The 20976-nt window shown below is 41.0% G+C and overlaps 1 protein-coding gene across 1 annotated transcript in view; it reads left to right on the top strand.

Moving 5' to 3' along the window:
* Positions 1-20976, top strand: part of COMMD10 (COMM domain containing 10) — a 264005-nt gene that overhangs the window by 172699 nt on the left and 70330 nt on the right. The window lies entirely within an intron of this gene.

The raw sequence follows: 20976 nt of genomic DNA, 5'->3' as shown, positions 1-20976 counted from the left end.
CTACTGAGAGGATATATGAATCCCCACCCCCAGTGTTGCTACTTGGAAGGGAAAGTTTAAGAAAACGTAGGTGTATGTTGTAAATTTCCCCCAACGTCTTTACATAATCTCTTTTCCACTGTTGAGGATGAGGGCCAGGACATTTCTGACTTGTTCAGGCTCATTAGTCAGAAGCTGCTTAGGAATTAGAATTTAAGTTTCAAATGAGTCAATTTTGCTTCTCTAAAACTTTGATTTTTGTCATCATTATGCAAATAGTTCTACTCAATACACCAGCCTCATTTAATGCTAAAATTAGAAACACATTAATTTGAGGGATTTTATAGTAAAGCTTAATGGCATTTATAATTTGGGAGAATTTCAAGGATTTTATCATTGCTTCCTTCCCCCTCCCTCCCACCTTCCCCTGTCATACATACTCTTGAATCTTATTAAAGGTCTTTTGCTTTTGTCTGAAGTGTGAGGTTGTACTAACTCACTGAAGACCTATGATCCAAATCCAAGTGATGGCTAGTCTCATAGCTTGCTTTGTTTTATTTGAAATAGAAAGTTATTAGTTTTTATTTCAAAAGAAGTAGTCTGCAAAGACAAAGTTGAAGCAGGTCCAGGCTATAAAACGGTAAGGAAGAGGATGCTACAGGATTAGAGAAACTGTTTTAATCTCCAAAGCAGGAAAAATAATGAATATATAATAATGTTCCCTTAGTAAAACTAGAGTTCAGTCATTTTTAGCTTCTTTTAATGAGAGTACGAGAATCTCATTCTATAAATGACTTGATTTTTTTTTTCAAAACAGATCTGTTTTATTATTTTTTTATTGAAGTAAAATTGCTGTACAATGTTGTATTAGTTTCTGCTGTACAATGAAGTGAATCAGCTATATGTATACCTATATCCTCTCCCTCTTGGACCTCCCTCCCACCCCACCCCCCATCCCACCCATCTAGGTCATCACAGAGCACCGAGCTCAGCTCCCCGTGCTATACAGCAGGTTCCCTCTAGCTAGTTTACACATAGTAGTGTATTTATGTCAAACCTAATCTTCCAATTAGTACCCCCGTCCCCTTCCCCACCAGTGTCCACATGTCTGTTCTCTACGTCTACATCTCTATTCCTGCCCTGAAAGTAGGTTCATCTGTACTATTTTTCTAGATTCCACATATATGCGTTAATATACGATATTTGTTTTTCTCTTTCTGACTTACTTCACTCTGTATGCCAGACTCTAGGTCCATCCACACCTCTACAAATGACCCAGTTTTGTTCCTTTTTATGGCCGAGTAATATTCCATTGTATATATGTACCACATCTTCTTTATCCATTCTTCTATCATAGGACATTTAGGTTGTTTCCATGTCCTGGCTGTTGTAAATAGTGCTGCAGTGAACATTGGGGTGCATGTGTCCTTTTGAATTATGGTTTTCTCAGGATATATGCCCAGTAGTGGGATTGCTGGGTCATATGGTAGCTCTATTTTTAGTTTTTTAAGGAACCTCCATACTGTTCTCCATTGTGGCTGTATCAATTTATATTCCCACCAACAGGGCAAAAGGGTTCCCTTTTCTCCACACCCTCTCCAGCATTTATTGTTTGTAGACTTTTTGATGATGGCCATTCTAACCTGTGTGAGGTGATACTTCATTGTAGTTTTGATTTGCATTTCTCTAATAATTAGTGATGTTGAGCATCTTTTCATGTGCTTCTTGGCCATCTGTACATCTTCTTCTTTGGTGAAATGTCTATTTAGGTCTTCTGCCCATTTTTTAATTGGGTTGTTTGTTTTTTTGATATTGAGCTGCATGAGCGTTTGTATATTTTGGAGGTTAATCCTTTGTCAGTTGCTTCATTTGCAAATATTTTCTCCCGTTCTGAGGGTTGTCTTTTCATCTTGTTTATGGTTTCCTTTGCTGTGCAAAAGCTTTTAAGTTTCATTAGGTCCCATTTGTTTATTTTTGTTTTTATTTTCATTACCCTAGAAGGTGAGTCAAAAAAGATCTTGCTGTGATTTATGTCAAAGAATGTTTTTCCTATGTTTTCCTGTAAGAGTTTGATAGTGTCTGGCTTTACACTTAGGTCTTTAATCCATTTGGAGTTTATTTTTGTGTATGGTGTCAGGGAGTGTTCTAATTTCATTCTTTTACATGTAGCTGTCCAGTTTTCCCAGCACCACTTATTGAAGAGGCTGTCTTTTAATGGGAGTATGAGAATCTCATTCTATAAATGACTTGGGTTTTTATATTTTTTTTTTCTTCAAAGGAATCTAGGTAAAGGAAAGAAGGGGAAAGCAATTAATAGTATTTTTAATAGTTGTATTTATTTCTGAAACTGAGTATTAAAGAACACAATACATCCTTCCTGCATTGTTTAAGGAAAAGTTAATAATAAAGTTTTTCTCATCTTTAATAAATGTAGATTTGCTGTAAGGCGTGGAGCTCAGTGATGTCTCAAGGTCTTTCCCCATGTCTCCTTGCTTCTGAGATAAACAGATTTTCTTTGTGCTCTCTTTCTAGTCCACAGTTCAGATTCTTCCTGCAGGTTCAACCAGGCTACGTATGAACAAAGCAAAAAGCTGTCCCCAGAAACAGGCTGCTCTCACACTTTAGCATTGGAAGCTTCAGTGTTTCTCCCCATCCAGGAATGCAGTTTTGCTTTGGCAGCAGAGCACAGGAATTTTCCACATGATCAGAGATAGTAGTGACTCATAACATCCCAGACCATGAGCTCCACTTTGCAGTCCAGCCTCTCTATTACGTGCTGATGTAAGTAGTCCTGTGAACATCGGGGTATTTAAGAAATATTGGCTGAACGAATTAATGGAGTACATTAATAGTTTTTCTCCCTCTGCTTCTTTTATTTGCACGGTACCATCTGAATTCTTAAAAACAAACAAAACCATCATAAACCTAGATTTCAAATGGCTTTAGGTGATCCACTGGGGAGGATCACCTAAAGTCACTGAACCTTTCATTCACCAATGAAAGGAGATATATACGAGTAGAATAAAAGCCTGATAACCTGCCAGATTTCTCCTATCCAGAATGCTAGAGCACGTTCTCCCACTGCTGTGAGGAGATTTATGGTGGTCATGAAGTTGACCTAGATATGCTTCTGGTACTGACGCTGCAAAGTCTGAAAAACAATCACGCCCCTACCAAATTCAGAGGCGATGTCTGTGACAGGGTCAAATGGAGTGCTCCAGAAAGGCATCGGCGACATCCTGATACTGAGATGCATGTTAAGTATGGATAGATTTTGTGAGCTCATTACCCAGGTTTTAATTTCCTATTGAAAAAGTTGTCTTGATTAAAGATACACATATACACACTGCCTACAAAGAGGCTTTCCTTACTGATGCGGGTAATTCAATGACAAAGTTTTAGAAATAAGTCTCCCCTTACATGACACAGATTGTTCCAAGTTAGCACGCATATACAGGCTGGACAAAAATCTGACAAAGTTCACATAGATAATGCAAAATGCATTAAAAAAAAAACGCGTGTCCTATCCAGCTCCTCCGTGTGCCCACACACCGGCCCCCCGACAATGACTCACCCCTGCCCCCTGCCCCTCCAGTTTGCCCTTCTGACACCGTTGGTGTCCCAAGCCTCCTATGAACAGTGGCATTCCCTCTGTGGCTGGACGCATCTGGTCACTGGCTGGAGCTTACTTACCTGCCAGAGAGTTGCTTCCTGCTCTCCCAGTGACTGTAGACCAGCTCTATCTTGGGAAAACCAACAAATTTCTCTTCCATCCAGTAGACTTCAACTACCTTCTCTAACCAGGTATGAACCCCAGCCTTGAGATGGTGGGGGGATCCCCTTCCAAGTTCAGGCTTCCTTGGGCTCTCCCTCAAACCTGTGGTACCCTATAACGTTTTTTGAGAAGTAAAAAATCCTCCTGTAATTAAATAATTACTCCTTATTTCATCAGCTTTCTAAGACTAAATTAAATGTGTTTCAGGCTTTCCTAAAGAAGCCACCACGTCTGTGAGGTGGATGGACCTAGGGTCTGTCATACAGAGTGAAGTTAAGTCAGAAGGAGAAAAACAAATACCGTATGCTAATGCATATATATGGAACCAAAAAAAAGAAAAAGAAAAATGGTACTGATGAACCTAGTTGCTGGGCAGGAATGAAGAGATAGACATAGAAAATGGACCTAAGGACATGGGGTTGGAGGGGGAAGCTGGGGTGAAGTGAGAGCAGCATCGACATATATACACTATCGAATATAAAATAGTTGGCTGGTGGCAGCAGCATAGCACAGGGAGATGGGCTCGGTGCTTTGCGATGGATGACCTAGAGGGCTGGGATAGGGAGGAGGGGAGGGAGGCTCAAGAGGGAGGGGATATGGGGACATGTGTATGCATATGGTTGATGTGCTTTGTTGTGCAACAGAAACTAACACCGTATTGTGAAGCAATTATACTCCAATAAAGATCTATTTAAAAAAAAAAAAAAAAAGAAGCCACGTCTATTTCATAAGCTTCTCTGTATAGGATTTCAAATAGAGTGTGTTTGTGGGGAGAGGGTGAATGTTTCATAGGGGATGGAATGTTTCTATTTCTTTACCTACTTTCCTACTGTCTGCCTTTCTAACTCCCTCACATCTTTTAAGGGAGAATGATCTGCCGTTCTGTTTGGTTAATTATAGAATATTGGTTGATGTTTACCGATGAGCATAGTGCTATAAAAAGCCCACGTTTGTGCAGGGGTGACCCTCTCTTGCACTCCCTGCTTTTGCTCTGTGGGTTGGACTTGCCAGAAGCACCAGGGGAAGAGAGCCTAGCCATCTTTCTCTGCCTCAGAAAAGCATCCCTGCTTTAGTTCTGTGCCATGTGGCTGGCAGCGACTAGTGATGGTCCAGAATTTGAGCCGAAGCTGATGTGTGTGGGGTAGGAGGGTCCTTCTCAGGCCTTAAGAGTGAACCTCGCACTCTAACCCAGCCTGATCAAGCTCTGAAAGGTAATAATACAGTGTTACTTTGTTTCTCATTTGCTATCAGTCTTTCTGGTTGCAGCTCCCTTGGGAATGTCAAGGGTTGAGGAGTGATTGGCAGGACAAGATTTGGGTGTTTGGAGGTTCTCTAGTCAAGTGCCATTAAATACAATCACAGTTTCTCCTCTGTCCCTTTTCTTAGCAAATCTGTCTTATTTTTCAGTGGTAAACATGTGTAGAGAGCTATGGACAAAAATATCAAAGGCATCATTCATACCTCAACTCTCAAATGGGCACTGAGTAACAGAAGAAGGCTTTAAAATCAGTGACTGACTCTGAAGAAGACCAGCTTGACATTCTTAATAAACAAAATATACACTTCTGTGAAAACAGAGGGGAGATGTTGCTAAGTCAGTTTCAAAGGCCACAACAGACCAATGAGACCAGTTCAAGGGAGGATGGAAATTGACCTCACTTTCACCACTTCCTCTATATTTCTGAGAACTTGAACTTCAGCCTCTCCCTCAAGCTCCTTAGGAAGCTAAAGAGGTATGGAATGTACCTTTGATAGACTGATTCTATCAGCAGTATAGAATGTACCTTTGATAGACATGATTCTGTCTTTTGATCATTTGCTGAATTTTTGGAAGGAAAAGAACGGTCGAAAACCGGCCTCCTCTCTTTCCAGGCTAAGCGTTGACAAAGCAACACAGCTAAGGAGGAAACTGAGAAGAAGAGAGGACGAGATATTAATTGACTGATCAAGTTACCCTGACATGCTCCAGTAACAGATGTCCAAGCCACTTCAGGGCTACCTTTGTGCCTCCTTTTCTAAATGTGTTTAGTTATCTGCAAGTGGGGCTGATTCACATCATATGAAACCCACAGGATTTGCTTCAGGCAGGGGAATGATTGAATTAAAGGCTTCTTCCATATGTTAGTTTCACCCTGAAGTATTTAACCCATACCAGTGTGAATCAAAAGCAGAGCAAACTGATTTTGCAATGCCAGTTGTTTCTGCCTCAATTAACCACTACCTTGCGCAAATCTATGAAAGTGCTTACTGGCTGAACCTCACCCACATTTAAAATGTGTTATAGGCAGGAGAAAAAAATTTTCTAATTATGTTAATGACGTTTAGTGTTAAAAAACATGCAACACAATACTTGGTGTCAGTTTATTTATCTCTTCTAAAAATAAAATACAGTGTGTGTATGTGAAAAAAAAACAAAAAACATGCAACATTTCAGTTCTGTGCAGGGCGCTCTGAAATGTCCCAGGATATGTTCAGAGTAATTGAACTTGCTTGCCTTTTTCTGCTTCTTCAGGACTGCTGTTGTGGGAGAGGAGAGGCCGATGGCAGGAAGTTCCTCTCCCAGACCAATCAGCATGTCCTCAATTTTCATCCCCTCCAGTTGTTCCCAGCTTCCTCCCCCACATGAATCTGTAGCGGTCCCAGGGTAGGCAGAGTGGGCGCTGCAGACCACCAGGAGCTTACCCTTTATGCAGAGAGAGACACCTCAGACAGATTCAGACCTCAGATAGCAGTGCCCACAGGGTCCAGACAGAGCTCTGGTCTATTCTGTGAGGTTTCTGCTCCAAAAATACAATAAATCAATGAGTAAATTAGCAGTTGCTTTGCATATATACCCAATTTCTTCATTTATTTATTTTTTTTTAAGAGAGTAATGGAGAAAGGAATGGACAAAGGATTGTGTGCGTGTGTGTGTTTTAAGGTGTTATATTTAACAAAAAATGGATTTTAGTAGCCCTATGATTATCATATTCATATGGGCAAGACCTTAGCTGGGCAACTCTGCTTTTTCATTCATTCATCTATACATCTGTTTATCCACCAGCTGTTTAATAGACCGGTAAGTGAGGTCCTCTGGAAGCTCCTTGAGTTGATAATACCATAAAGGCATTGCCCCAGGGCCTCAGGAAGAGGCTGATCAGGGGGCCAAGGGGCTCTCCCTACTGACTCCTCCACAGCTTTCTGGCTGAAAGATGGGGAAATACCAGTGGGGCCACTTCTGAGGAGCTACAGTCTGTCCCTGCTTGTACAGTCTGTCCCTGCTTGGTCAGACACATCTTTACCTTAAGCTTCAGCTTCTCACCTAATGTGACTGTCAGTAAGTAAAAGAGTACAGGTCTGGTAATAAAGACTAATTAACTGCCTGCCTTGTGCCAGTTCGTGTGCTAGGTGTCAGGGATTCAAAAGAAATAAGGTCTCATGTCTTTGGCCTTAATACCAGGGGAACATCACGCAGCTTGGAGGGACAGCACGTGGAATACTGAATACAGCTAACAGCCATGCCCATTGGAAATGTGAAGGACTTTACAGTTTACGAAGCCCTTCACACGCCTCATCTTACTTGATCTTCACAGTGTTGTTATTTAGTAAATTGGACAAGTATTATTTCCATTTTGTAGATGAATGAGCTGAAACTGAGACATCTAAGTCACTTGCCTGAGATTACACAGGTTGTGCTCAGAATTCTGACACCTGGTTTAAGGCTCTTTTGATGTTCATTTTTGCCTCTTGGCTCCTCCTGCTCTGCAGTAATGGTTGGAATTCCTTCAAGTTCTCCTCCTCTCCAGAGAGCACCACGTTAAGCTTTCTCAGTGGAGGGCACTGGGGGGACGGTGCAGGAGGAAGAGGCTTCTGCAGGTCCCACCAGCTGCCCCATTGGTCTCCGGTGGGTGTGAGGGCATCTGGTGGTGCTCTGCCCCAGCCAGGGCTCCAGAGCACCCAGCCCTTCGGCGGTCTTGCAGCCTGGCCTAGCCTGGTGGGCGCTCTCCCGTGGCTCTCCCAACACAGACACTGTGTGTCCTGTCCAGCTCCTCCGTGTGCCCACACACCGGCCCCCCGACAGTGACTCACCCATGCCCCCTGCCCCTCCGGTTTGCCCTTCTGACACTCTGGGTGTCCAAGCCTCCTACGAACAGTGGCATTCCTTCTGCAGCTGGACACATCTGGTCACTGACTGGAGTTTACTTACCTGCCAGAGAGTTGCTTCCTGCTCTCCCAGTGACTGTAGACCAGCTCTGTCGCGGGAAAACCAACAAATTTCTCTTCCATCCAGTAGACTTCAACTACCTTCTCCAACCAGGTATGAACCCCAGCCTTGAGATGGTGAGGGGATCTCTTCCAAGTTTAGTCTTCCTTGGGCTCTCCCTCAAACCTGTGGTACCCTATAACGTTCTCATATCTTAGAGTTACTGTTTTATCACAGCTTCATAATTCTTTTTTTTTTTAGTAGGTCAGATCTATTTTAAATTTATTTATTTATTTATGGCTGTGTTGGGTCTTCGTTTCTGTGCGAGGGCTTTCTGTAGTTGCAGCAAGCGGGGGCCACTCTTCATCGTGGTGCGCGGGCCTCTCACTATCGCGGCTTCTCTTGTTGCGGAGCACAGGCTCCAGATGCGCAGGCTCAGTAGTTGTGGCTCACGGGCCTAGTTGCTCCGCGGCATGTGGGATCTTCCCAGACCAGGGCTCGAACCCGTGTCCCCTGCATTAGCAGACAGATTCTCAACCACTGCGCCACCAGGAAAGCCCCCTCACGATTCTTTATGTTAAACTTCCCCTATTTAAATCACTGTTTGGTTTCTGTCTCCTGATTGGACCCTGACTGACATACTCACCAACTGTTGCTGTGTGGTCACAGACAAGGTACAGGAGATAGTTAAAGTTTCTAAAGTGTCTTATGGGCCGGATCTTGTCATCTGTCTTTGATCACTGCAAGCACCGCCTACTTTGATGCCTGACACATAGAAGGTCCTGAATAAGGACTGATTAACTGAGCACAGTTGAAGTTAATTTTAACACCCCTGTTTGATGGAAGTAATAGCAGCCCACAGAGATGCAGGAAGGAGCCTGAATTTATTTATGCATGTGGTTATCCACTCGTTTGTTCAGTGAAATTGATCAAATGTCATTTGGGAACAGCGGCATTGGCTCCAAGGGCAGGTCAAACAGCAGCATTGACCCTTAACTGGGAGACCAAGTAAATGGCTGCCTCAAGAGGACAAGCTAAAGAACATTCTGGAAGACTGAATGAAAACATGAAAAGACCCAGAAGGAACTAGGGCAATACCAAGTGGTCTAACCACTTGTGAAGCTCAGAGAAGGTAAGTGACTTACCTAAGATCACAGGGCCCCTTCTTGGTAGAGCCAGGAGCAGAGAGCAGGTCTCATGGTCCTCAGTCCAAACCCTTAACCATTACACTGCATTGCTTCTTCAAGTGGGGTGGGAAGAGGTGGCGACACAAACTGCCATCTCGGGAAATGGGGGGAAAATGCCCCGAAAATGGTTGTCCCTTACCTAGTAGTTCAGAAGAGTCTGTTTGGGGGATCCAAAAAATTCTCCTGCTCATGCTGTTACCTTTGGAAAAGCAAGTAGCAGTCTGTCAAGTGTGTTGAGTTTGGGGTTCGACTCCCCTGAAGGTAATTGGCCACCTGTTAATCCACAGCATCCCAGGCTTTTGGGGCAAAGCAACATGTTCTTTGTCCTATCCTCCTCAAGGCATCACTGGTTTCTCTGAGGTGGTCTTACACCCGCACATAAAGCCTCTCCATCACTCCTCTCCAACATCTGCTGCTTAATTGTCCTAAAGATCTTCCTTTATCATGTTGGTTTACTTAGGACATTTTGCTATTTCTTTTCTTTTTTTTTTTTTATAAATTTATTTTTATTTTTATTTATTTTTGGCTCTGTTGGGTCTTTGTTGCTGCACGCGGGCTTTCTCTAGTTGCGGCGAGCAGGGGCTACTCTTCCTTGCAGTGTACGGGCTTCTCATTGCCGTGGCTTCTCTTGTTGTGGAGCACGGGCTCTAGGCACACGGGCTTCAGTAGTTGTGGCACGCGGGCTCAGGAGTTGTGGCTCACGGGCTCTAGAGCGCAGGCTCGGTAGTTGTGGCCCATGGGCTTAGTTACTCCACGGCATGTGGGACCTTCCCGGACCAGGGCTCGAACCCATGTCCCCTGCATTGGCAGGCGGATTCTTAACCACTGCACCACCGGGGAAGCCCCCATTTTGCTATTTCTGATGAGATGTTTGTCCAGGGAGCCAAGGTATAGAGTCTTTTATTAAGTGAGGGAGCGCCCACAGAGCCTGTTCCACGTGCTCCTCTGGAGCTTCCGCCAAAGCATGACTTCTAGCTTGAATCCTACAGTGAATGTATGGGCATATGTGACATACTGTGTCATTAATTTTTCACCAACACATGGGTCACATATGAGCCAAGGGGGAATGTGGATATAGCAAGAGCTGTGTGAGTTAAGCCATGTTTAGACTGTCTTAGTTGGCTGTCATTGGGAAGGAGCCCATGCTGATTAATTGATTTCGGGTGTGCATACACCTCTGTGGTGGGAAGCAAGAAACACGTGGGTCCAGAGAAAATAGGCCTGCCTGTGAGCGTCCTGGGAGAGGCCAGGTTCTCTGCAAAGAATAACAGTGAAATGTGAGTTGTACTTTGCAGGCTGGCCCTGGCTGGTGATGCATCTTGCTGGGAATTGCAGGTAACCAGGAAATAAAATGTTCCTCACTAGGGACTCTGTTACAGTGAGGTTGGCTCTATTTACCCGGCCCAGTGAAATCAGTGAGGAAGGACACTGCCAGGATTTACAAATGCTTGGGTTGTGCACCTGGTTGTACGCTTCATAACCTGAGCTTGCTCCAAGAGCCAGTACTGAGGCACTTCCCGGCTTGATGGTTTCCTTCAAGGCCACTGTTTTGCCTCCCTCTCTCCACCCCTGACTCTCTCAGTCCTTGCATATGTACTGCTCTAGAGATCTAAGGTTTCCTCCAGGAATACAAGCATCCCTCAGAGGTATTGCGGGTTCACTTCCAGATCACCACAGTAAGGTGAATATCACGGTAAAGTGAAGCACACACATTTTTTGGTTTCCCAATGCATATAAAAGTTACATTCACACTATTGTGTAGTATATTGTGTGCAATAGCATTATGTCTAAAAAAACAATATACATACCTTAATTTTAAAATAACGCTGTTGGGAAAAAGGCGCCAATAGACTTGCTCAACACAGGGTTGCCACAAACCTTCTATTTGTAAAAAAAAAAAAAACACACAAAATAAAAAAAAATGAAGCACGATAAAGCAAAGCGCAATAAAATGAGGTATGCCTGTACTCTTCTTTTACTTTTGTCTTATTTATTCAATCAAGAGGCATGTGCTAAGCTCTAGGCATACAATAGCTCTTCATGGGACTTCTTTGTTAGCCAAGTCTTCATCACCCTCTTCTAGCAGCTAGGATAGGATTCTATAAACAGAGACATTGAGAATAGTGGACTTCTAGACCTGGGATGTTACTGTTTCTGAAAGGAAGGTGGTCCCAGGCCTCTGGTCCAGCAGCTGGCTAGAGTTCAGGCCTTAGAATGGCATAGCTTATTCCATTGCAATGTGTCATTCTGGATGTTGAGATCTAGCTGTCTGTCTGAAAACTAAGTATAAAAATAACTAGGATTTATATTTTTAGTCAAATTTGTAGAAATTCGGTTTATGTATAATAAAATATATTTATTTTAATTGTACAATATGTTTTGACAAATGTATACACAAATGTAACCACCATTACAGTCAAGAAATAGAACATTTCCATCATCCCAAAAGATCCCGTGTGCTCCTTTGCAGTCAATCTTTTCCACCTCTGGATCCAGGCAACCACTGATGCCTTTTATGTCATTATAGATTAGTTTTGCCTATCCTAGAATTTCATGTAAATGGAAAGTATACAGTATGTACTCTTTTGTGTCTGGCTTCTTTTGTTCAGTATATTTTTTAGATTTATCCATGTTGCTGTATATATGCAAAGTTTGTTCCTTTTTATTGCTGAAGAGTATTTCATCGCATGGATATGCCACAAAATGTTAGTTTATCTATTGATGGGTTTTGGACTAATTCTAGTTTGGGGCTATTATGAGTAAAGCTGCTGTGAACATTTGTGTCTGTCTTTGGGAGAGCACATGTTTTCATTTTTCTTGTGGAAATGCCTAGGAACTAATGAATTATATGGGAAGTGTTTGTTTATAAGAAATTGCCAAGTTGTTTTCCAAAATAATTGTACCATGTTACATTCCCACCATCCATCTATGAGGATGGTCATTGATTCACATCCTCACCAACACTTGGTATTGTCAGTCTTTCTAATTTCAGCTTTTCTAGGTACGTAGTGGTTTTAATTTGCATTCCCATGGTGACTAAAGATATTGAGCAATTTTTCATGTGCTTGTTTGGCCATTCATATATCTTCTTTTACGAATTGTCCTTTCAAATATTTTGCTCATCTTTTTAATTAGGTTGTCTTTTTAATAAGAGTTATTTGTATTTTCTGGAAACAATTCCATTGTCAGACATATTTATTGCAAATATTTTCTCCCTGTCAGTGGCTTGCCTTCCAAAAGCAGAGGGCTTAGTTTTTAAAAAGTCTACCCTTACCAATTTTTTTCTATTATGGTTTGTGCTTTCTGTGTCCTAAGAAATCTTTGCCTTCTTCAAATTCACAAACATTTTCTCCTGTACTTTCTTTTTAAAGTTTTTTAGTTTTAGCTTTTATGTTTAAATCTATAATTCATTTTAAGGCAGTTTTGATAAATGATGTGAGGTAAGGGCCGAAGTTCATTTCTTCTCTAAATAGATATCCAGTTTTGTCAGCGTCATTTGTTGAAAAGAATACATATCTTTTCCTCATTGAATTATCTTGGCACCTTTGTCAAAATCACTTGACCATTGATTATGAGGGTCTATTCTAGACTCTGTTCGAAACATGTACGTGTTTATCCTTACACCAAACCCACCCTGCTTGATAACTGTAGCTCTATAATAAGTCATGAAATAAACTTCATTATAATTTTTCAAGACTGCTTAAAATATTCTAGGTCTTCTGTATTTCTCTCTAAATTTTGGAATGAACTTGTCAGTTGCTACGAAGGAAAAAAAAGCCAGTGGGATCTCGATTGAGACTGCATTTAATCTATCGATCAATTTGGGAAGAAGTCACATCTTAACAGTAGTGAATTACCATTTATTCAGTTCTTAAATTTCTCTCAGCAATGTTTTATCATTTTAAAAGTACAAGTTTTATATTTGTTTTATTAAATTTATCCCTTAGGATTTCAATTTTACTTCTATATTAAATGGTGTTTTTTGTATTCCATTTTCTAGTTGTTCACTGCTAATATATAAGAATACAACTGATATTTGTATTTTAATCTTGCATCCTGTAACCTTGATAAACTCACTTCTTAGTTCTAGTAGCTTTTTGAGTATTCCTTTGTGTTTTCTGCACATGTGATCATGTAGTCTGGGGAAAATGACAGTTTTACTTCCTCCTTTCTGATCTCCACAATTTTTTTCTAATTGTACTAGCTATGACCTCCAGGGCAGTATTAGCTAGAAATGATGAGAACAAACAACATTGCCTTTTTTCTTATCTTTCAACCATTAACTATGATGTTAACTTTAAATTTTGGTATATGCCGTTCATGAGACTGAGAAAGTTCTTTGCTGAGAATTTTTATCATGAATGAATGTTCAATTTTGACAGGTGCTTTTTCTGCATTTTTTAAGAGGAAAATATGTTTTTATTTCTCCCTTATTCTGTTGATATTATGGATTACATTGATTGATTTTTGAATGTTCAACCTAATGTACATTTCTGGGACAAACCCAACTTTGTCACTGTGTTGTGTATAGGATTAGTATATAGTGCTCAATTCATAGCACATTTTGGGTTGACAGTTTTCTCTTTCAGCCCACTTAAGATCTTACTCCATTGTCTTCTTGTTTGCCTGGTTCCTGATAAGACATTGACTCTAATTCTTATCCTCGTTTCCTTATTGATAATATGTCTTTTTTCCTCTGGCTGCCTTCAAGATTTTCTCTTTGGTGTTTGGTTTTCAGCAGTTTGACTATGATATGCCTGGGTCTGGGATTTTTAGTTTTTATTTTAATCCTGCTTAGTCTTCTCTGAGCTTCTTGGATCTGGGTTTGGTGTCTGTCATTAATTTTGGAAAATCCTGCTGTTACTTCTTCAGGTATTTACTTTGACCCATTCTCTTCTTCTCAAGGGATTCTAATTTTGCACCATTTAATAGTGTCCCGCAGCTCTTTGATGTCTGTTCTAGATTTTTGTTTTTGTTTTTGTTTTCCATTCTCTTTTGTCTTTGTGTTTCAATTTGGATAGATTCTATTTACTTATCTTCAAGTTCACTGATTTTTTTTTCCCCCTCAGTTGTGTCAAATCTACTGATAAGTTTATTGGAAGCATTCTTCATCTCTTTTACTGTGTTTTTTATTTCTTAAAGTTCCATTTATTCTTTCTTATAGTTTCCATTTGTCTGTTGAAATTATCTATCTGATCTTTTATAGTGTCTACATTTTTTATTACAGCATTTAACAGTATTAACCATAGATGTTTTAAATTTCCTGTCTGATAGTTCCAACATGTGTCATACTTGAGTCTGGTTGCAACCATTACTTTCTCTTGGTACATTGTGAAGAGACGTCATTTGTTCATGATGAACAAAATATTGCTGAGGTTTTCATTTGCTTCACATTCCAGTATAGCTCAGAATGGCACTATTACTGATCTGTCTTTATTTAAAATTTTGATATTTTATTCATCATGAAATTTTTGCATTAATTTTGATTTTTTAAATAATGCATTATAATATTTACCTTGCTTGCAGAGTCCCCTTAAATTTTGTGCCTGAGGAAAGTGCTTCACTCAGCTACCTCAGTCCAAGGACTTTTGCTCTCTATATCTTGAAGCTGAAAAAATTGAAATTTTAATAATTTACATTGAAATAAGTAACCCTAATATCAATGCAGAGGGATTTTAGGATGAAAAACATTCTGAAAATTTCTATTTTAGACAAAAAAGCAGTAAAGCACACACTCCACCGGAGCTCTTAGGTCAAGGAAGTGTGTGCCTCGCTGACTTCTCACAGCAGGGCCTCATAAAGGTTTATTCCACTGTCTCCCAGAGTCTGTGAGTAAAGGCTAAGCTAGGTATAGTGTACTGTTTTTAAAGATTATCTGTTAGCTTTCATTTGAATACAGCTAAAAGGATTCTGGGGCCTGTTCCCCATAGGAAAAGGTACCAGGGCTGACCAGGTCCTACAGTTGAGAGTATAAGAACATAAAGAAGCCACTACTCTGTGACCACTTGACGGTGTCTGAGGCTTGAAAAGGTACCACCTTGGAAGAAAGTGCTCAGCATAATATCTTCTCAGCTTCTTCCGGTGAGGGGAACCAGGAGGAAGAAATGAGACTGAAGGCACTTTGGTGTCTCCTTTCTCTGACCTCCATGAGGTTGCCAGACTCTCCCTACATTGTGGGAATCACACAGACGGATGGGAAGGGCCCGTGTGACTATCTTCCCCCAACCCCCAGAGGTCACATTTTTAACAGGGGCATGTGCAGTCACTTATTATTCGGCTGTTTTGCTTTAGCACTGTAAATCTCACTGTGATCTTTCCCCCCTATAATTCTTTGCGTTAGAGAACGCTCAAAGAGAAAAAAACACACCTTTTATGGGTCGGTGCTGGTGAGATAACTGAAAAGATGAAACTGAAAACTGAATCTTAAAGATCCAGGAAGTGAATCCCAGGACGAAAAGGCCAAATGTCTGTTTATGGTTTGATCAAGGACTCTGTAAACATCGTGGTTCTAGACACTGTTCTGGGAGTTCAGAGGTAAAACGACTCTCCCCACCCTCTGGCCCCTCAGTCAAGTGCCAAGACACTTTGGGTCCAAAATACAAGGCTGCATGACTAGAGGATTTAAGGAGTATAGTCAAGATTTCTTTTCTCCTTAAGTGACATTCTCTATCATTAAAAGCTTTAAGTTATAGGGACAAACTTTCTAGAGCCTGATTAACTGTTCCTGTGCTTTAGGATTGGTGACTCTCCCCACTGAATGGTGATGGCTGTGGCGGCCGAATAGGCACAGGGCTTAGGCTTTCCTTAAGAATTAGATTAGCCATTTTTTTAAACATATTTATTTAGGCTGCATGGGATCTTTAGTTGCTGCATGCGGAATCTAGTTCTGTGACCAGAGATTGAACCCGGGCCCCCTGCATTGGGAGCACGGAGTCTTACCCACTGGACCACCAGGAAAGTCCCTAGATTAACCATTATTAAAGTATTCTCTACAAAATTGTTTACTATTTACTCAGAATGTGTTTTTGGAAATACATAATTTTCCCTGATCAGAGCATGCTAGAGCAAAATTCAGTATATCCCCTAACAAAATGTTAACTCTTTTTACCAAACGTTGCTGTTTGTTAAAATACATCACTTACCTCAGTGCCTCCCAAACTTTTTTTCCCATCATGCTGCACACAGAAAATACTTGTCTGTTGGAGTGAACTGTAGAGGATTTGTGAACCCTCAACTAGGCTGCTTACTGCTTGAAAAGTTGAAAAGATGCACATGTCAGTGGGAAAGAGCTACATCCATGAAAGTATAGGGAGTTTTCACCGCAGTTAAATACGTGGGAATCCGGTTAGTTGTCAGGTACCTGCCAAATAAGTTGCTGAATCTTGTGTCCCAATCCATCGAGAGGGAGCTTAATGCTTGTTGGGCTTCTTTGGATTCTGCAAGTAAAATATTTCTCATTAGGGTGGCTGCTTTAGCCCATTCAATAGCTACCTGCTTAAGACCTTTAGATGACCTAAATACTGAGAAGATTTTGCTTCCCTACTAAGTAATCCAAAATAAAATTCCAGCTTATGAAAAGGCACAATTAGGATGTTTGTTAAAATTAAGGATTTCTTTGTAAATTTCCAGATTTCAAAATATCAAGATAAGTTCTTTGAAGGTGAATAAATCAATAGCCCTTTCTTCCTCTGTCTCTCTCTCTCTTTCTCTCCCTAAGCACATTCTTATTCTACTTAGTGGATAATCTAGCCTTCATTTCCCATGTGGCAAAAAAGCTTTGAGGCTTGAGTAGATCTTAAGGAAAAAGGGGCTCTCCAGTGGGTCCAGGCACTGGTGCTTGTGACCCAGCAGATTCCAGAAGGGCATGTGGTATCTGCAGCAACTTGGAATATTGTTTCGATTCTGTGGTGAGGCCATTAAGATTTTGGAGCAAAGCCTTTAACAGGTAACTGTTCTCCTTTGAAACATTGCTCCTGGCTCTTTGCTGGGCTTTGGTGGATTTTGGACATAGGGCACTAAGTGACCATATAATCCAAATCACCCCCCTCCATGAATACTATCTGCTCTATCTGTAATGGTGAGCAGGCCAAGAAGCATTCCATTATTGGATGGAAGTGATGTTTATGAGGCCAGAGCCCACCACATCCATGAAGCCTCATGGAAAGTTCCCTGTGACCAGGTACCTGAGAGGGAAAATTAAAATTCAGACCCAGTTGCAGATGGTTTTGCTTGATATGTTGGCAGCTGCAAATGCTGGATAGATCAGCTACAGTATAATGGTCCCATTCAAGGTACCTTGAAAGACAAATGGCAGGAAAATCCAGTAGGCATAACTTTGATTAATACATACTGTTGTTCACTTGTTGGAAAGTAGATGTGGCCTGAACCCAGGAACACAATTTATGTGGATTCCAGCAAGAATTTAGAATATTGCGCAAGGATTAAAAATAATTGGAGCTCCTCCTTTATATGTATAAAGTATTTGAAGGCCCTGGTAGCCATATAGCCACCATTCATCTACATACATAAGCCTGAGGGATTCCCAGTCAGGAATTATGGGTGACAGATAGCAGGAAAAATATGTCCTTAGAGGGAACTGGGGTGAAGTCACTGAACCTTACTCCAAAGGCCTCAGATAAATTTAATTCAGTGGTCATTTATTAAGCAAACGCTTACCCTGGGTCAGGCACTGTGCTAGCTACTGGGGATCTGGCAGCACACAAAGCATGGTGCCTGTCTCAAGACTCTGTGGGATATCTCCCTCCCACAGTCCAGGAACTGAAATAGTGTTTTCTACGAGCTCAGGCCAGGTCTCTATTGCATATTTATATCCTGCTAAGGTAAGAAATGGGCATGTTGGTGAGTACAGAGAGCCAGATCAGTGTGAAAAGTAGTAGGGGTTTGGGAAATGACAGATAAGTTAATGACTAAAGCTGTATTTCTGAACCCTCTTTCCAGAACTGGTGGTAGTTAAATTCATGAGAGTCTCAACAGATTCCTGTTAATGATTCAGATCCTGTGATAATCCTGACAGCCCCAGTTGAAGCATAATTTTGAGCTCATTCTGACCTCAAGAGCTGGAACAAAGGGGATCATACTCATTAATAATTAGACTCAAATTGCATACTGTCTTGCCTGGGGTGGGTGGTGACTTGGTTCTCAATTTAGTTCTCTTAAGTTTTATCTACAAGCTCCTACCAGTTCTCCCCAGCATGCGTGATACATTGATCAGTCATAGACTTGGGCTAAGTTTACACACAGAATTAAGGTGTAATTCTCTCCAACTCTCTCCTTTCTAAGGTTCCCTCTTCGTTCTTCACTGGCTGTGGTTTTCCCATGCATCTAGCCCTGCTTTCTCCCGACAGTATGTTGATGGGTTTTCCTATTGGAGTTTTAGTGACCCAGCAATGTTGCCACCATGTCTGTGGTCTGCCCTCAGGGTAAAGTGACACAAATGGAATTCATTCTGTGCCGACCACTTTTCTAAGTTTCAGCTCCTTTATAACAGGCCTGTGTTTTTCAATCTTCAGAGCCTTCAGATAGTTTTATTCCCCGTTGTTTGATTTTTTTTTTCAGGGCGTATAGCTGTTATTTGATGGAGGATGGGGTTTATTAATAGCTCAGTCCTTCTAAACTAAAAACAGAGCCACTGAGATATTTTTTTGCAGTTCTAGAGTGCCAATTTGAGTCTTTTTAAATAGAGATTCAAATTCTTTGTTATAACGCTTCATTGTTTCCATTCAGTAGTTCCATCCTTCTTCCCGTTTTATCTTTATATTAATCTTATTTATTTTTAAACCCTTGTCTACAAACTTCAATGTCTGGTTCGTTTTTCAGTCTGCTTCTAATGACTGTTTTACCTCTTGATTGTCAGTCACTTCCCTGTTTCTCAACTCTAGTTTTATTTTATTGTACACTAGACATTGTAGATTTTAAACATTTTTGAGGCTTCAAATGGTATTATCTTTCACTAGAATTAATTTACCTTTTCCTCTGTGAGGCTTACAGAACGGGGATTGATGGCTTAATCCAATCAGGGACTGAGCTTAAGAAAATGCTTGCTTGAGATTTTTGTCAGTCTCAGTCTACCTCTGGTTCATCCCTACTCCTAGGGTATTGTTCTCTAAATCTTTTGTGGGATGGTCGTTGATCCCCCTCCCATCGTGGTAAGTCTTGGGCTCTATTCTTTGTTTCTTCATCACTGTGAGAGCACGCCAAAGTCCATTCTGCTTTTCAAAACCTTTCTGCTTAGGATTTTTGGCTCACAAACTTCAGAATTTGGCAGAAGTCTTTGGGAAAAACTGGAGGTGTTTTGAGGCCACTCAGATTTCCAGCCCTGTGCAACTGCCAAAGAATTCTTCTGGTTTCTCTCACTCTGCTCAGGTAGAGCCTGAATCAGGTGCTTGCCCTTTGGCCGAAATCAACAAATGCCTCCAGAGAAAAAGAAGTTACAGAAGGTTAGTTCATATCTCTTCAGTCTTTCTCCAGAATCTTAACCCCTGTAATCCCCTCAGATGTCTTTATACAAATGATTTCCAAAAAAAAAAAAAAACAAAAGGATGTGGCCTTTTGTTACAGGGGTTATCTGTTATCAGTAGGAGGCTTAGTATGTCACAAGCTAAAAGCCAGTCTATGGGAAAAAGTAATAGATGTATAAATGAAACGAGAGGAACCTGAACAGACCAATTATGATAGTATGCCATGAACATAGGACTATGATTCACTCTAATCTCTGCACTCACTCTTGACAACCGAAACAGGAAAGAAAAGAGAAAGAGGGAGAGATACAATACTGTCACAAACATTCTACATAATCTCATGTCTCCCTACCTCATGCTGTTCCCTCTTCTGGAAATATCCCAGTTCTCACACAAGACACGAAGGCAGGTAAAAACAGTTAAGACTTCACACTTTGACCATAAAGGTAAAGGATGAGTCTATGAGGCAAAATGTGTCTTTCAGAAGAGGAAGAGTGAGTGACCCATCCGGGTCCACTTTTTGTCTCTTGTCCATCACTTCAGCAAGGAAAGAGGGAGCAGCACATTTTTTCTCAGACAGGGGGCTCCCCAGGGCTCTACCACTGATCGTGTATCACGTGCTGTGCTTCTGCTCTATCCAGCAGTGCCCTAGGCACTGAGGATACAGAGTAAAAATGAAACACAACTCTGCCCCAAAAGGAGCTCCCAACTCCTCATCGCAGCTTTTTCTGCATTTTTGAGGCCCTTGTTAGCAGTTGCTAAGGGAAGAGTTTTAGTAATATGCTCAGCGAGATATCCTTTGTTTCTCCTCCCTGCCGGTATCTGCTGCCAATTTTCTCTCTCTCCAGCTAAGCAGGCATAAACTTGTAAGCAAGAGAAATGAGAAAGTTTTGTACTTCTCATAGCTTGAAACTGACCCCACAGGCCACTATCCTCTGCTAAACATTAATACTATTCTCAGAGTTTTGCCACTGTGTTGAAAATGGGAAAGGAAATCTTTTATAGGGATTATTATATCAACCAGATACAGTCATGCCTGGGTTCTTTTTTGATAAGGTAAATGGGAGATTACTATCTAATGGTTTCCAAATAATAATAGTTAAATTATGAATTTGTATCTGAATAAAATGTTAATACAACTGGCATGCAGAGGTTATAGAAATGTAAATTGTATCAGTCCCAATTGTGTAGCTTAAAAAATACTAAATTCTACTTGCACTCATTGCCAGAGACTTAAAAATTAAGTTTCCTTCCCTGGAGTGGTTTAACTGTAAGAATGGATACTTCCATTATCTGCCCATCCAAAATTAGTCAGTGGATTTAATCCCCTCAAAATTAGCGGATTTTCACCATGGGATTTAGCCAGGGGATTTT

Source organism: Balaenoptera physalus, assembly GCF_965194825.1.
Source record: "Balaenoptera physalus genome assembly, chromosome: 3".
Lineage (NCBI taxonomy): Eukaryota > Metazoa > Chordata > Mammalia > Artiodactyla > Balaenopteridae > Balaenoptera > Balaenoptera physalus.
The sequence above is the reverse complement of the archived record's forward strand: the minus strand, read 5'-3'. Positions and strand labels throughout refer to the sequence as shown.